Source organism: Gymnodraco acuticeps, unplaced genomic scaffold (assembly GCF_902827175.1).
Source record: "Gymnodraco acuticeps unplaced genomic scaffold, fGymAcu1.1, whole genome shotgun sequence".
Classification (NCBI taxonomy): Eukaryota; Metazoa; Chordata; class Actinopteri; order Perciformes; family Bathydraconidae; genus Gymnodraco; species Gymnodraco acuticeps.
In genome coordinates this window covers 183859-190163 of record NW_022989965.1, presented here as the reverse complement: position 1 = coordinate 190163, position 6305 = coordinate 183859, and positions in this window count along the sequence as shown.

The following is a 6305-nucleotide window of genomic DNA, read 5'->3' as shown; positions in this document are numbered from 1 at the left end:
ATTTCAGAGGAGCGTACCTATGTTATGTGCGTTACAGTCGCCATCGTGTGGTGTTCAGAGGATGAAGCACTCACGGTATTTCGTGTTATAGTCACGAAATATAATCTATTGATTCGACACAGAGCGATTTTGAAAGCAATGTATTTCTACTGGTAGTATGTTTTGTGCCTAAACCAAATCTGACTTGCTCTCTCGAAATCAGTCACATTGACCCGAAGACACATTTTCGTTTGTATTACTGGTCTGGGGGAAGCTCGCGAGTGTGTTTGTGTATTTTTGCGTTTGTTACCCGGGGAAACACTCACAAGAAACACCAGCTGTTGTTATGCTTGCTGTGACGTTAAGTTACTCAGTTCTCCGCTTGTAATTATGCCGAAGCTTCAAAGTTGTATTTATCATCTGAATTTGCCGAAACAAGTTTAATATTCTGAAAGCCAAGACTTTGTTTATTTGAAAACAGATGAAAACAAACTGTCTTTTATATAAAATTGAAGTATTATACAAGTAAAACTACATGTTGCTTTAATCCCATGTAATTGTAGAATGAACACAGTCTTCCTTTGAAGATGTATAAGTCAGGTGTCTTGAGTAGTCAAAATTACCTACAAATCATTGTACACATTTGTAAATATTATTTTCCACTTGTTACCATTGTGAGTCTATTTGTATGCAGCTCTGCGTGATTTTGTGGCTACAATTCAGACTAATACGCTACCAGAGGTGGAATAAGTACTCAGGTATTGTACTTGAGTAAAAGTATAAGTACTCAGATCTTGTACTTAGCAAAAGTAGAAGTACCAGAGTGTAGGAATACTCTGTCACAGTAAAAGTCCTGCATTCAAAATATTCCTCAAGTGAAAGTAGAAAAGTATTCTCATCAAAATATAGTGAAAGTAGCGACAGTAAAAGTAGTCATTGTGCAGATTGGTCCATTTCAGAATAATATATATGATATGTTTTATAATGATTGATCATGAAAGTGTTCTCAAAGCTGGTAAAGGTGCAGCTAGTTTGAATGACTTTGTATACTGCAGGGTAGCTTGTGGATTTACTCCAGGTGGAACTAAAGTCTGATTCAACACTTGATTATATTTCACATCATTCATCCACATCTGTGAAGTAACTAAAGGTATTAAATACATGTAGTGGAGTAGAAGTACACCATGTACCTCTGAACTGTAGAGGAGTAGAAGTACACCATGTACCTCTGAACTGTAGTGGAGTAGAAGTACACCATGTACCTCTGAACTGTAGTGGAGTAGAAGTACACCATGTACCTCTGAACTGTAGAGGAGTAGAAGTACACAGGGTTTCCCACACATAGACTATACTTGGGCGGGCCGCCCAGGTATATTAACGGCCGCCCAAGTATATTTCGCGACCCATTTAGGTTTTTAAAAAAAAAAAATTTATACGTCCGTGACCATGACGCCATCTGCGATCGATTAACTTCTAGACAATGATCCCTCGCTCTCTTGCTCTGATCTCGCCTCCTTCTGGCCTGTTAAGTGGCCTGCCTCACACAGGGTGACTGGCTGTCCACATGATGTGGCCTGCCGACATGGCCACTGTCATACAGATCATAAATCAAAGCCCTTGATTGGTCTCTGTGTGTCATTCAAGCTCGGGTGTTTAGATAGTTAACTTAGTCTAAGTTCTCAGTGGGTCTCAAACGGTGTGGTCACCATTTATGTAAACACATATTTCCATTTGAGAGGGTAGTGATTGGTCTAATGGATAGTGAGGTGGGCTGAAGATCGGAAGGCTGTGAGTTCAAATCCCGCCAGGAACACCACCACTAGTGTGCCCTTGAGTAAGGCACTTAGCCCTTAGTTACTCCAGGGAGAATGTCCCTGTAATCGGTCATTATAAGTCGTTTTGGATAACAGCGTCAGCTAAATGAAATGTAATGTGATTAGTAAAATATGCATGAATAAATAAATAAAAAGTTAACTAGGTGAAAAAAGGTAAGATACACTTTTAAAACTTGTTGAGAGAAAACTAGTCTTTGCTGCTGCCTCAAAGAGGAGCAGGGGGGAGAGGAGGGAGACAGGAGAGGCTGATTCAGGAGCACAGACACACTCACAACTATAAATGAACCAAAAATAAATTAACAAGTTTCAGTGTTTTTTTCATATTGGATATGGTAGGTTATTGGTTATGGCCATGATTTTATGATTATTGAAATGTATACAGTTCTGTTTAATATAGGTGTTTCCATAGATCTAGTCTCTTTATTTTCCCCTCAAAATGCACCAGATTGATGCATTTAACTCCAAAAAAAAAAATTAAATCTTACCGGGGGGGCATGCCCCTGGACCCCCCCTAGAGGATTTGAGGTCGACCCCCACTAAAACTCACATGGATAGGTTCCTAAATACATTAATAAATACATTTATTTTTTAAAATAGTAACCCATTTCCATATGTTCATGTGTGGGTAGTAGATTTAAACTATAGGGCTATCATTATGGGCCCTGCCTGTACCTGTTCGCTCTGCCATCGCGTGAAGGGTCTGCTAACAAGCGACCAACAGAAAGGTTAATGTTGTTGCACGTCACCTCAACCCCCCCCCCCCCCCCGCTACCACCACCCCCCCAAAGTATATTTCAGATCTGTGGGAAACACTGGCAGTGAATGGACCAGCACCAGAGGCGTTCCCATACACACAGGCGTTGGAGCTGTTCTTCATGAAATCCCAGAAGGATGAAGTGCTCTGACAAACAGTGCCATCTTTGCGCAAAATGATTATACCGGAATGAAAAGTCAATAAATAAAAATGTTGTTAAAACTTTTTTTTTTTTTTTTTTTTTCGCGCACCCCCCCCCGCCTGCTGCCACCACCCGCCCAAGTATATTTCATATCTGTGGGAAACACTGGTACACCATGTACCTCTGAACTGTAGTGGAGTAGAAGTACACCATGTACCTCTGAACTGTAGTGGAGTAGAAGTACACCATGTACCTCTGACTTGTGTTTACTGCCAACCTAAAAGTACCTCAAAAATAGTAATCAATAATGTATTGAAAAGTTATTTGGCTGATTGTTTTATATTGGCTCAGACAGGTTATATGGGACATACAGATGGGTCACTCATTTTGAAATATTAAACTTAGTTTTCTTTTCTTTAGTTTTTCATCCTCGTGTAAGCAGTTTACAGTTGCTGACGGTGTAAGGTAATATCTATTGTCCTAAGTAATTGTATGTAGCCTGCTACAACTTTGTGATTGTTGTCTGAGTGTACAATTTTTCTTAAAGTCCTAATTATCATATAAACATGTTCAAAGGAGTACACGTTACAAGGCCGTGCGGGGGGAGCTGCCAGACCCAGATGTCCTCAAAGTCAGCGAGGCATACAAGGACTTCTCAGCAGACATCGCACCACGAAAAAAAAACGAATGGCTCACTACTCAACTCAACGACTAACACTCTTTCAGAGGAAATGTTGGAAATGCACACATTATATATATTTTTTGCATCTACTTTCTGGATATTGTACATCTGTTCATCTGTTATATAAACTAGCATTACTTAAATATGCAGAGACTAATTGAAATGTTTAAATATGTATTTTCCCCCCGATATAACATCAACCTATGTTTTGTAAAAGTTTATTAAATTAATCTGTAAAATGTTATCATATTGTGGATTTATTAAATTATGTATTTTCCTTTGTTATTTATGTGTGCGTTTGTTTTGAGGATATAATTCATTAGTACCTAAACATAGTATGGTAACTGCTTTTTGTATTGAAATACACAATTGGTTTGGTCATCTTTTAATCGTTGTTGCCCAGGCTTGCCGAAATGAATGGAAACGTATCTCCCGATTATAACATTGTGTAACTTGCTGCTGTTAAATACCGTCAAACTATGTGCAATATGTGCTTTATGTGCAATATATACTTTATATACATATGCCATCTTTAATAACTGTAATATATATACCGGGCCGCTAAATCCTAAGAACTGCTACAGGATTTGATTTGTAGATTTGATTTGTTTTTTATCTGTATTTTTGAAAATTATGTAACTTTTTATCTTTTTTTTTAGCATATTGTTTATTATATTATAACTTAGTACTTTTTAACGCATGTAAGATATTCAACATTAAGCTGTCTGTGGCTCTTTCCTGCTGTAACGCTGCACATGTCCCCTCTGTGGGACTAATAAAGGTATTCTGATTCTGATAACGGGACGAATTTGTACAAAGGGGCACACAGCAATGTAGTGCCGACTTTCTTACACGCTGGAAGGCCAATCGCTTTTCTTTACCCCGAAATCTGCTCATTCTTGCTCTCGTTGTGACATAAACTGTCAAGCTGTCGAAACTCTGTACTCAAACCGGAAGTTCTCAGCCGCACACCCAGCCGCCGGAAGTTGATAGACGCCATCTTGTGCACAGAGCCAATTGGAATGCAACCCAGGGCCGGCCCGTCGCACTAGCGTTATAGATGTTCGCCTACGGCGCCATAGATGTTCGCCTAGGGCGCCATAGATGTTCGCCTAGGGCGCCAGATCTGTGGAGGCGCTGCGCTGACAGCTCTGGGAGGGAAAAAAAAAGTTTTGACCGTTGGGGCTCATCCTAATTTTCGGCCTTGATGTAACAATATTCATAATTAAGTAAATGTAACACCCTTTTCATCCCGGTTACACTTTTCATTTGCCCTGTACAATGGCCGCTGTAAGTGATGAAAATGGGGGATGTTGGGTTATCTGGCACCCGCAGCTCACAGCCAAAGTGCGAGTGAGCGAGGGAGAAAGGGAGGGCGCTGTTGTTATTAGCATCTGGTGCTAGCTGCTCTAACGGAAGAAGAAGATGTTTCTACAATGATGTGGAGGGAGAGTCCTCTCCAGTCAGACTGAGGCTGATAACTTCAGCTCAGTGAGGTAAAGGACTCTTGAGTGTTTAGATAGTTCACTTTAGTCTAAGTTATCTCAGTGGGTCTCAAACGTTTTGATCACAATGTATGTAAACACATATTTCCAAGGCACTCCTTTATAATTATTGGGATAAAACAGGTTTGAAATCATTCCAATGTATAGGCCTACTATAGGACAGTAAACCAGACATATCGTTTTAAACTGGAGATAAAAACATATGTATAAATAAAATAGTAAAATAAGGTATGAATGAACAACACAAATAAAATAAGTTACATGTATTTGTTATTGGCTATGGTAGGTTATTGGTTATGTTCACATACTTATTTGATTATTAAAATGTAAACCGATCTTTTTCATATGGGTGTTTAGAGTTGTACCCCCTAGATCTAGTCTCTAGTAATTCTGCTTAAAGTGCACCAGATTGAAGCATTTTACTTCAAAATGTTCAAACATTTCTTCCCGGTATGCCTGAGAAGGCAGATATGCTTGTTTTTCTCAACAAGAACTGTTTTTAAATGGGGGGGGGGTTTCCTTTAAAAGTTGGACTGTTGCACTGATGTAGCTTCAGTGGTTCTCAGGTTACAGTTACATAGCAGTGAATATAAACAGACTGATTAATGTGAATATTACTGTAAACTAACCTGTGTAAAAGTTTCTCGAATAAATGTAATTTTTTTGGTGGAAGAAGCATGTATAATTTTTTTACCCTGCCCCTCAAAGAATCGGAATTGAGAACCGTTAAGAACCGGAATCGAAAAGTAGAATCGGAATCGGAATCAGAATCGTGGAAATTCCCACGATACCCAACCCTACTTCTGGCAGAGCATTGTGCTTGTGCCTGTTCTGAGAGAGGTTAAAGGAATATATATTTTTTACCATTATAGGAGATTTTATCCCTTTTCCACCACAATTAAAAGATGAGAAGACCAAACCAGGCCAAGAAAGGTTCATGACCTCCATCAAAAACTTAAAATTAGATTTGAAGAGTTAAAGGTAGGGTAGGTAAGAATGGAGAAACCAGCTCGAGTGCGCTAGAATTTGAAAGTATGCAACCGAAAAAAATCTGCCCCTTCCTTCAGACTTCCTTACAGAGCCCCTCCTCCAATACACATGAACGTGCAAATGACCAAGTGCACGAGATAAGTTTGTGCATAGATGGAAGGCTGACAGGCAGGTAGGCCATCCAGTTATTTTAGCCAGGCAGTAAAAATGATTGGTCATGCTTTTTACAGCGCTACCGCTTCCACAGATGCGACCCCTCCTGACCCAGAAAGCGACACAACTTCTGGTCCAGGCTCTCGTCATCTCACGCCTAGACTACTGTAACTGCCTTCTGGCTGGTATACCTGCATGTGCCATCCGACCTCTGCAGCTCATCCAGAATGCAGCGGCTCGTCTGGTCTTCAACCTTCCAAAGTGT